Source organism: Natator depressus, chromosome 2, assembly GCF_965152275.1.
Source record: "Natator depressus isolate rNatDep1 chromosome 2, rNatDep2.hap1, whole genome shotgun sequence".
In the NCBI taxonomy this organism is placed as follows: domain Eukaryota; kingdom Metazoa; phylum Chordata; order Testudines; family Cheloniidae; genus Natator; species Natator depressus.
Window position 1 is genome coordinate 209,754,673 of NC_134235.1, and position 12,204 is coordinate 209,766,876.

Consider the following 12,204-nt stretch of genomic DNA (forward strand, 5'->3'; position numbering starts at 1 on the left):
GCTCTCAGCAGTCTGTGCTTGCTTCTTACATCTGTTCTCAGGCATAGTCTTCTCCAGCTTTAGAATTGATACTCTTTTTACACTGTCTGGAGATTCCTATTTGGGCTAGGAAGAAATGTCTGACGCAGGTTAAGACTGACAGAAAGAACATATTGTCCGGCTACTCTGGAAGACACACAGGAGGCAATGGATGTGGTTTAGTTAGGCCACAACTGTATTCACTTAAAATATCTGGGACCACTCAGCAATAAATTGTACAGTGCAGGTAATCATCATTTCCTCAATCATTTCCACATAATTCCCAATCAGATCCTAGTTCTCCCACTGTTGGGGCCTTGCTGCGTTCCTCTCGTATGAGGTGAAAGGGGGCTAGAAAAGGACAGAGGAATCCACCTTTCTCAACTCCCTTAAGGGATGTTTTCCTTAAATGCCTTTCCCAATCCATTTTATCTGATAACCATATCCCCTTCATACAGAGAATCTGCACGGGACATCTGCCCCAAGGAGGTACCACCAGTTATGCTTGGCTTCCTGCCCCACCCTCATCCTGGGTTCCTGTAGGGAACCAGGGTGGCTTCCCTCCGAACCAGAGGGTAAAGAGCCACCCTCTCAGCCTGAGTGGGCGGGGGGCCAGACCAAGCTTACACCAATCCCTGGAAGGGGAGGGGTGGGACAGGAAGTACAAAGGGCGGGGCCCTTTCCCCAGTGAGGGCAGCACCAGGGAGGGAGGGAGACACAGGCTGCTGGCTCTTCCCTCTGGACCTTGCTGCCGACCCAGGGGAGGCCCTGGGCCAGGAAAAAGGAGGAAGGCCTGTGGCAACCAGGACTGCCAGCCGCTGAGTACCCGGAGGACCTGGAGCGGCCAGGCTGTAATCTGGGCCAGCGTGAGCCTGACACAGAGGGGGAGCTGGAGCTGCCAGAGGGACGAGCTGGAGGGACCAGAGAGGCCTGCTGGAGAGACCGGGTAGGAAGTAGCCCAGGGGCAGAACTGCACCGTGGGGTGGGTGTATTTGGTCAGCGTGGCGTGGATGGTTCCCCGCTGACCCAGCGGCGGGACCCTCTCCTCCTGCCACTGTCAGGGCCCTGGGCTGGAACGCCGGTGCCCCCGGCCCCCCGAGGGGCCTGCCGCGGACCCGGGCCGGCACACCTTCTCTGCTAATTCCCCAGTGACTGAAAGGTGTGACTAAGGCCTGCCAGTGGGACAGCAGCTCTCTATCACCCCCTAGAGGCTCGGTGGACCAATTGAAACCTGTCACAGTTCCCATATATTCATTGATACCTTCCTTTTTCATGGACATGAACAATATTTGCATCCACTGTCTGCTCCCAGGGTGCCAAAGAGTGCACATGGAGTATCAGCTGCTCCCATAGCAATGCCCCTCTTTCTATGCTAGCTCAGAATTCCCTCATCCCCTAGGCTCAGCTGTGAATTTCCCCAACAACCCAGAAGCCCACTTGTATGCCCAGTATACAATGCTGTGCCTGCAGATCCACACTATCACTCACTTGGCCTGTTTGCACGATCTTGACAGTGGAAAAACAAGAAACTTTTCTCTAATTCCCTACTGTGGCTCTCATTTACATACTATATACAGTTGAATGGCATTGGCCAATTGCCTGAATCAACAGCAGCTCCTATCTGGAATGAGTGGGAACCAAATTCTTTTGCCAGTAGGCCCAACTTTCTGAAAAAGCCCTTTCTGGAAACCGTAATAAATTCATATGTTGTATGTAACAAATTAGTATGCCCCATCACCATGAAAAAAGAGGGGCCCCTCTTCAATGGGTCTCATCCTATATAAGTCCTTAATACCCTTACTGGGAAAATCCTTTCCCTACACCCCTCCTATAGCATTATGGACTCATCTTACTCCCTCACTTGGTTTTCAAGCTCATTCAGGATTAAGACGACTGATTGTTCCTCCCATTGTAAAACTCTCCACTCCAAAGCCCTGAGGTATCCCTGGTATCAGGCACTAGTTCGAGAGTCAGACTCTAAAAGCTTAAAAACATGCTTCCAGGAATGCAGCCTTGAACAAGGCTACCTCCTGTCTGCTTCTGGATATTTGGCTAAGAAGTTGGCACCAAAAACCTAAGCATCTGCACAGTGATGGGATGATGTAGATCCTCTCTAGGGCCCAGTCCCTAGGCCACCCTACTAAAAACCTAATGACTAAGAACTCGCTACAAGGATCTGAGTAACCACTCAGCCTACTGGCAAATATAAAGCTTAATAGGTGACTAGAGATGGTAGATGCAGCCCTCAGGTTCCAGAGAGACCATGTATTGTAGTACCTGGTCTTCCAGAATAGGTGATAACATGGACAGGCTCTTCCTCCTCCTGAAATTGCACAAAATCATTGAAACACATGTCATAAGCCCTAAATATTTGTGGTGCAACTGAGTTATGTACTGCCCCATGATACACCCAGGCTCCAGTCATCTGTTCTAGTTCCTTGTTGGTGCCAGGACCCAAAATTTGTCCACCTAAAATCGAGACAGTGAATCAGCTATACCATTATCAACCCCATGTGTATGTTAAAATTTAAACACTGTAATATGAGTGTCCTCATAATCCTGCATGATTTGGAAGACTGGCAATTGGTAACATGTACCCCAGCAATGTTGTCGCTCCAAAACCCCAACTCTTTTGTTTTCAAAATCTGTTCCCCAAATAGTTATTAATACCAAAATGGGAAAGAATTCCAGGAATGTTATATCCTTTACTGTACCTCTTTGTGTCCAATCTGAGGGCCATTTCTGGACACACCCACCTGCTTTGGTAAAATACTCCAAAATATATTCCTTCCAATGCATCTGAATGAACCTGTAAATCTGCCTCTATTGTTCATTCGCCCCTTCAAAAAGATATTCCATTAAATTGATTCATAAACTGTTCCCAAATGCCCAAATCCTCTTCCTCTCTTTATTAATCATTATATAATGGTTGAGTTTGGCTATTCCCACAGTGACAGCTGACAGTCTGATACTAAATGCCCATCCCAGGGCCACCATTCAGCATGCAAAGTTAAGATGCCAATAATAGATTGTAGCTCCCACTGTGTAACCTTCGTGCCCACTCTACCCTTTGTAATCAACCTCAGAAGTTAGCTGGGGCATTGTCTAGATATACCAGCCCACATATTTAATTCAGTCCTCAGATAGGTCATCTTTATAGAGAGCCTGTCTGTTTTTCATCAGCCCTCAACATACCAGCCAGGGCCTGGAATGTGGCCAGTAGGCTGGCACACTCCTCAGAATCTGCCCTACATGCAAACAAGAAGTCATCCAAATGGTGTACCACCTGGTATCAACCAGACTCCTGCACCACTGCCACTCAGTCCAGCATTGTGTTGAATTTTTCAAACACTGAGCAGGAGATGGCCAATCCCATTGGAAGTGCGTTATCAAAATAAAACTGACCCTCAAAACAGAAACACAAGAAGTTAAAATCAGAAGGATACTCTGGCAGTAACAGAATAGCCAAATTCATGTATATTTTGCCAACAGTGCCCCTAGGCCACAGGTCCTAACCATGCACACAGTCTCATTGAAGGAGGAATAGTGCACTGAAGATAATTTAGGGCCTATCATATTAATGACAGGTGGTGGATCAAGCAGTATTCACCAGGAGTCTTCTTAGGAACCAAGCCCAGGGGAGATACCCAGAGAATATAAGAATGGCCATACAGGGTCAGACCAAAGGTCCATCTAGCCCAGTATCCTGTCTTCCAACAGTGGCCAATGCCAGGAGCTTCAGAGCAAATGAACAGAACAGGTAATCATCAAGTGATCCATCCCCTGTCACCCATTCCCAGCTTCTGGTAAACAGAAGCTAGGGACACCATCCCTGTCCATCCTGGCTAATAGCCATTGATGGACCTATCCTCCACGAACTTCTCTAATTCTTTTTTGAACCTTGTTATAGTCCTGGCCTTCACAACATCCCCTGGCAAAGAGTTCCACACGTTGACTGAGAGTTGTGTGAAAAAATACTGCTTTTGTTTGTTTTAAACCTGCTGACTATTAATTTCATTTGGTGAACCCCTAGTTCTTGTTTCAGAGTAACAGCCGTGTTAGTCTGTATTCGCAAAAAGAAAAGGAGTACTTGTGGCACCTTAGAGACTAACCAATTTATTTGAGCATGAGCTTTCGTGAGCTACAGCTCACTTCATCGGATGTTATTAGAAGAAGTACATAACACTTCCTTACTTTCTCCACATCAGTCATGCTTTTATAGACCTCTATTATATCCCCCGTTAGTTGCCTCTTTTCCAAGCTGAAAAGTCCCAGTCTTATTAATCTCTCCACATATGGAAGCTGTTCAACAAATCATTTTTGTTGCCCTTTTCTGAACCATTTCCAATTCCAATATATCTTTTTTTTTAACCCTTTTTAGGTCAATGACTGAATGACCTTGCAGCTCCATGCTCTCCCCAGCCACGCCCATTTCGCATCTGAACTCTACTGCACCTCTACCACTCCTTGGTGTCATTTCAACTCACCCCTGCCAGAACTGGCTGTTTCTCTTGCTGGTCTCATGCTCTGTCTCCTGGATCCTAGAGGTAGCTCATTCCCAGTTCTGGCTCTGCTTGTCCTGTAGCACCTTGTAACCCATGAATTATTGCTGAAACAACATACATGCATAACTTCAATCAATTATTGGCCTGCTTCCCAAAGCCTTAATGATTGCTGTCCTGCACTATGGGGTAAGGGGTCCCCCTTTGGATGGCAGCCTGTGTACCCTGTACTGACTGAGATCTTGTTGCCTTAGCCTTGTCCCCTCTCCTTTGTGTAGGAGAAGGGAATACACCTACCAAAGACATGCTTCCAACTGATCCTGGTAAAAGAGGGCTCCTCCAGGGCTGCATGGGGTATAAATACTCCTCCACTCTTGCAGTCAGCTGGAAGGGCAGTAAAGTGACCCTCTCCTGACCTGGATCCAGCTGCTTCCTGCACTTCCCTGAAAACCTCCCACCTTCTTCCCACCCTTTCTCCCCTCCCATTTGTAGGAGGAACCCTTAAAAGGTCAATGACCCTCTTTTGCCAGCCAGCCTACCCCCCATACACACACACGCACACAGTGAAGGCTGCAGTGAACACATTGTGCACAATGTTCTGCTTTCCTGGTAAGGGCCATGTTCTGACCCAGTGTACATGAGCATGGTGCCATTAACTTGAATGTTTGGTTTGTTGTTCAGTTTGGTTCTTTAAATTGTTTCACTTCCTACAGTTCATTAAATGATGGTTACAATCAAAATCATCATAATGTGTTTTAACATACAACTACCTGCACTGTAGCATTTGTTTGCACTCTAAGAGGTGTTTTTGTAAAATTAACTACATTAAAAAACAAATGTTCTCTTCAGTGGGAGCCCCAAAGCTGTCACCACACTGAACGCAGAGTGCAGCTGTTAATTTACTGAATTTCATTTACAGTTGCCGACAGCCTTTCTACGTTTGTTCAGGGGCTTCAGAGCTAGACGAATAATTTGCAGCAAATAACTTATTCAACTAGCCTTGTCTCTTTCCCTTTGGCCAAACTGTCTGCAAACAGAGCACATGTTTCGCAAATGTATTTGTTACTCAAAATTATTTCCAAATTCCTCCTTCTGTGGCTTGGTTCACTGTGAGTCTTCACTAAGTCAAGTATTAGCTATTTTCATTGAACACCTAGATCTCATGGTGTGTTGTACTTTGATGGATATCAGTGCACTCATGGCAAATTTTACAAAGCTTGCACAGGCTCAAGTGCCTTGCTGGTTGCTCCTAATGGGTCTCAGCATATATTTGGGCACTTGCAGATTTTCAGAAAAAGTTGCCATGCGTATTCCCACAGGGCGGGTCAGTGGGTAAGGAGCTGGCCATTCTTCCTGGATTTTTAAAAGTGCACACAGGCCTCCCCACCCCATACACCCAGCCAGTTGTTGCTGGTGCAATCATCTCAAGGAGGCATAAATTAAGTTATTGGGACACCAGATAATCATTGAGAAGCCCACTCAAACCAATTAAACACAAAAATAAATAGGTGAGAGAGAAACAGAAAGATTTTGATACACAGAGAGAAAATATAAAGTTTCCGGAGGGAGAGATGGGGGGTAGGCTGGCCCAAAGGAGGAGCATTGGCTTACTCTGTTTTCAATCTGCAACAGCATAATCTTTGGCCACTTACTTTATTTGCCAGCTTTGCCACAGCCTGCCTATTTCTGATATCTCTGTTTTGTCTTGATTGATACAACACTTAAATAATCCCATAAACTGCAGTGAACCGCAAAGCAGACTTCCAAAAAGGAATCCTTGAAAACAGCAAAGCAAAACAAAACACTACTTCTCCCTGCAGTGGAAAGATGATTCAATAGGGCTCAAACTTGAAAAATGGGCTAAAAGAAAGGAAGGGTCAGCTTTTATAATCAAATACAAGTGGGAGAGAGATGGAGGGGTTAGAGGGAAATTGATTTTTGGTTTATTTTCACAGTCTCATTCCATCCTACGTATTGGTAGTTCCTGCTCCTATAGTAAGGTTTTAAGCAACAGGATAGTGTTGCATTTGTTGTTTGCATCTCTTTATTTTGATCTATAGCTCATTGAATTGCTTTGTCTTGTTGGAATCTGAAATACGCCTGCAAACAAGGCTTTTCCCGCTGCCTTTTTCTTTGACAGCATTACACAACTGGCTCTCTTTTCTATTTTGATACTGACATCTATTGGAGCTTTGAAGAATATTCCTTTGAAATATTTATTTTTTTCCAGATCATAAAGTAAATACCAAGGAAAATAAAAATCCCAAGCAGAACAAAAGCAAATAAATTTATTTCAGTGATAGAATTTGATCAACTGGATAATAATATTTGGTTTTGTATGTATATGTCTCAGCATGTGTCAATATGTATCTACAAAAGATGACCATACAGTCGTAACTAAAGAAGGCCCAAACTGTACAATTCAAATAGGATTTTGAAACCCTCATACCAGAAACATAGGTAGGTTTTGTGTTCAGCCCATAAAAGACATATAAGGGCAATATGAAGTTAGTATCTGGATTTAGATTCCAAACCCTTCGAAGTTCAAGGGTGTGCACATTCTTAAGCTTTGATTCAAGGCCATTTTTAGCCATAACCCACATACTTTTTAAAATAAAGAACTGTTGGAGCAAGAGTGATGGCTGTTACTTAAATTTATTATCTTTGTTCGTGCCACAAGCTGTGTTACTGAGGGACATTTGTATTTCAGATGGGAAAGATGGAACAAGTCATAAGTCAGACAGATAACTTCAGAACTTCATCTTCACTTGATTTAGAAGCAACCAAAAATGAAAGCTGGTTTCAATTCTAACATTCATTGAATTCCTCCTTCACAAGGCCTCCACTATTTGCCTTTGGGTAAGAGCACCATATCCTGGAGGGCAGTCCTGATGCCGTATGCAGGAGACACAGGTCTAGTGGAAGGCGCTTTTCAGAAAGACAAGTCTAGTTACCAATTAAAGAAGTTAATGAAACTTAGACAGTGAATTTGCCCAGTTATAAAGGGAAAAAAAAGAGTAGCAATTAGCAACAGCCAGGATTGGGGGCAAAAGGAGAGAAAAGTTAAATTCTTGAGCTTCAGTTTTATGGAATCAAAATTTAAACGTGAATCTCAGCCAACAGAGCCAAGTTTCTCCTGGTAGCTCACCAAAAACCATGAAAACCTACACATTTCACATCAAATTACAGCAAAATCATAAGTTTGCTTGAAATTATGTCAACTCTCCTGGGCTGTCGTAAGTCTTACAATATTTGGGCTTGTCCTAAAGCCCCCATTCCTAGGGTCATGTTATTACATGAGAATCTCAGTTTTCATTTATAGAAAGTCAGTTTCTAGGCCTATAGTTGCAGAGAAAAACTTGCAAATGTGATCCTTGGCGGCACAAAAACCAGAAGGCAAAAAAAAAGTGCCCAAATCATTTTTCAAAATCTCATTATTGTTAAGACAATTTCATGATTTTTGGAGCCTCTCTCATGATTTTTAAATGTGTAGGATAGGCTACTGAAATGTTGTGATGTAAACTGAGATAGCTCTTACCATGGTCACCATTGAAAAATCAGCAATTGCCAAGATTTACTGTGTAGTGGTTTCTAGGATACCACCCATTTTTTTGTATGTGGAATAGGAAATAGCACTGGTATGCATTGACAAATGTAGGCTTTTTAATGGCAAAAACTTTATACATCCGTATCAATTACATTGGTACATTAATTTTTAGTTTCTTTAACAACATATCAGACGTGGGTCAAATCTACTCTAGTTGAAAATCTTGTTTTTGCAATAATGGCTAAGAGAGATTCACTGCAGATATGCCAAAGCAAAGTGGGATACTTACTATGACTTTTCCATGCCAATATCCAAAACACTATTCATTCATAAATGTTTTATAACCTATTGAGTGATCTATTTAAAATTAATGAGGCTTTATTAACTTGACTAGATCTCTCTTGACTAGATGACTACTCAAAACTTGTTTTGCAACTGCTCAGTTCACATGATAGGCTGTGGATTTTATTTATGTGATTTAATCCTTCTAGATGCAGTCTACTGTTTTTACAGCTTCTGAACTGGTTTATGTTGTTAAATTTATTGAAATGTATTCCCTTCACAGACACGTTGAGTTTTGATATACAGAACCACTGAAATTAGGAGATTAGCTAAATACTCTGGTTCACTTTTTTCCTTCTCCCAATTTTTCTGCAGTATTTGGGATGTCATGCCAGTGATTTAGTTTCCCCAGGCATCTCAGTAGTAGCTTAATTATACACTGTGTTCTACTTTTCACTGAGATTTCTCAGGATGTAGTTGATTTTTAACACCGGATTCTTAAATTTTTTTTAACACAAATTGTTTTTGCACCTAAAAATAATGCAGCTTGAATAAAAAAGGTCTAACAATTTGTTGTTTTCTGTTAATTACTGTTAAAAACAAATTAAGCAAAGCTTTATATAAATATCCCTTTATTTTATTTTTGTATTATTTTATGACACAGCTAGCAATGAGTTAAACATGCTGGTTGCTGGCAGTTCATTTTTTTTTTTTTTTATGCTTTTAAGAACCTAGACAGAGGCTTCTCCCTGTCAGAGTATCTGCTACTTTGATCTCCTTCAAGTCATTGCCTGATAATGCATTGATCCATTGGCTTATTGCTGTCACAGTATTAGACACATTTTTCTAGTTGCTAAGCAGCTAGATACATTAATCATAGGACCTTGTTAGTTGCTTCCTACTAAACTGTTATTTTTTCTTGCAATATTCTTTTTTGGAATGATAGTATGGTCAGACAATGAATTTAACTAACAAATTAGAACAATATGATTGATTTTTATTTCAGCTGTTAGAAGCCTGAATGAAGAGGTTGGGCTACATTTAGAACACCTGGTTCACCTCCCCAGAGCCAGAGAGGTCCTTTGCACGGAGGAAAGGAGGATTCCCCCTTAACTGACAGAAATTGGTGTTTCCACAATGTCCTCCCCCAGGCTTTTCACTAGTGTCAGTGAGGTAGAGCACCTGTAAAACCTGTTGGGAATTCTGCAGAACCTCTTCAGGCAGGAGCTGCTGTGCGGAGGTGTTCGCGCACAACCTGGACATCCCCTCTTCTAGTCAATACAACCAACTTTTCATCATCCTAAAGGGTTGTAGCTTCACTGGGAGTTAAGAGAAGCCCAAAAGTTGGTTGTTGAACCCCATGCTTCACCTACCGGGAAAGGACAGTTATGGCCACTACATCACTGCCTTAGTCATAGAATCATAGAACATTAGGGTTGGAAGAGACCTCAGGAGGTCATCTAGTCCAACCCCCGTGCTTAAAGCAGGACCAGCCCCAACTAAATCATCCCAGCCAGGGCTTTGTCAAGCCGGGCCATGTCATGGGACCCCTTCTAAAAGCAGGATCAAAGTTCATTCCTGGAAAAAAGGTATACAGACACCATGGTGAAGAATGTCTCGGACTGCCTGAGTAGACAGAACTGTGGTAGTGGTTTTGTGAGGAAGATGGACCGCCAGGTGTTGGAATAGGGCCACTAGCTCATTTGGCATAATGATCTGAACAGCTACGTTATATTAACAGCATTTGATCACTGACTTTGGTTGGATCCAAACCCATGACCTAAATGTAAAAAATCTCTATAGATCATTAACAAGATCCAGTTGTTAGGGCACTAGCTTAAGACTCAGGTAGACCTGGATTCAAATTCTTTGCTCTACCACAGATTTCCTGTGTGACCTTGGGTAAGTCACTTAGTCTTTGTGTCTCAGTTCCCTATCTCACAGGGGTGTTTATTGTGTTGTGCATAGTTTGGATACTATGCTAATGGGGGCCACATAAGTACCTTACAGCAATGTCCTGAGGTTGTATTTTTAAGCTAAGCTTTTTGTCTTTTCTGTGTTAATAAAAAATTAATTCTACCTAGGAATTTGTGGTGTTCGATGTTTTAAGGATGTGGGGGGAAAGAGGAGGGCTTTTAAATGGAATGTGGTGGAAAACTGTCCCTTTACAGTGTTTCATTTTATTGAAAACACACTTTTAATTCATTTATTTTTGCATGTATTTGCTGTATAGGTGTGCTGAATGGGTAAGTCCTCCTGACTGTTAATATTCCATTGGTTAACTAAAATGGAGGTGGTTTACCAGACCTAGAGCAAAGCAAAATAATACTCTGCAAGTGAATACTGCCCCCTTGAAATGAAATTGTTATGCACAACTTTGCTTTTGTTGCTAATTATTTTAATCATTTACACTGGTGTAAATCTGGAATAATTTACTTCAGTGCTCTTTACATTTCCTGGTACTTTACATTAATTTCAAGCCAATATTGATTTTGATGAACTCCTACTCCCAAGGCTCTTCATAGGTACCCTTTACTCTGTAACTCAGCCATTTCTCTTGGGACCAGGTTTCAAGTTGGTTCATATGGGGTTCAATAACTCTGTAGATGTAACATCCTCTGCCTATGAGCATTTAAATGTTAGTCTTTCAAAATGACCTGTAGGATTCCAACATTACCTCTAACCATATTGCATAATTCTGTACCGTATGTGTCTGAATTATTCTGTATGGCTCTGCTCTAGACTGTAATCTCTTTGGAATAAGGACCATGTCTTATTGCCAGTTTCACTGGCACTTGATAAATATTAAATTATAATATCAATACACATCTCTTTTTCCTCTTGCATATTAACTAATTCAGTGTAATTTAAACTCGGCATGTCTTCACTGTATGTGTCCAGGACATTATTTCTACTCCAGTGCATCACTTTTCATTACATTCAATTAATACTCATTTAATTTCCTATTCCGCCTTTGAGCCCATTTCCCTAATCTGTCAAGATTATCCTGTAAAATAGCTACGTCTCTCTGAGTCTTAACTACTCCCCCAATTTTAGTATCATCTGTAAAACTTAATGATCCAGCATATTACAGCTTTGTCTACATCACTGAATAAAATATTAAAGACTGCCAGTGTTAATCTAGAGCCCTATGGGACTCCACTCCTCACCAGCTCTATTTCCACCTTTAACTCTAACTCTCCACTTTCTACACACTAACTAGAGCCTTGATCCTGCAGGTGACTCTCTGGGCAGATTCCTGCACTCGTGGGGAGCACAACTGAAGCTAATGAGGCTCTACACAGGTAAAGATATCTGAGCATGCACAACAAATTCCAAGTCAGGGACAAGAGATAGGGACAGATCTGAACACTCCTCACATTGAAAATAACTTGGTATTCAGATCTGAACTTTGTACCATAAGCCCATCTTTAGTACTGTCCCCCATTTTAATAATTAATTACCAAACCCATGCTTAAGAACTTTGATATGATCCATCCTTTCAAATTTTGTCTAAGGCTTTCTCATATCCAGATATATCAAATCAATTGGATTCCCTAAACCAATAGTTATTTCATTTTAAAATGTAATCAGATTTGTCTGACATGATTTGCCCTTTTCATATCCATGACTCACAACTATTAAATTGTACTTACATTACTGTAACTTTATAACTGTCTATAAATATCATCTCAAAACTTAAGAGCCTGATTTCTGTGAGGTGTTGTGCACCCTCAACTCTAGTTACAGGAAACCAGGAGTTAAGGGAATTCAGCATCTTGCATGATTTAGCAGGGATGTTGGATTTATAGGTCTATAATTTTCAGTCTTTTTCCTAGAACTTTTACTTTATAT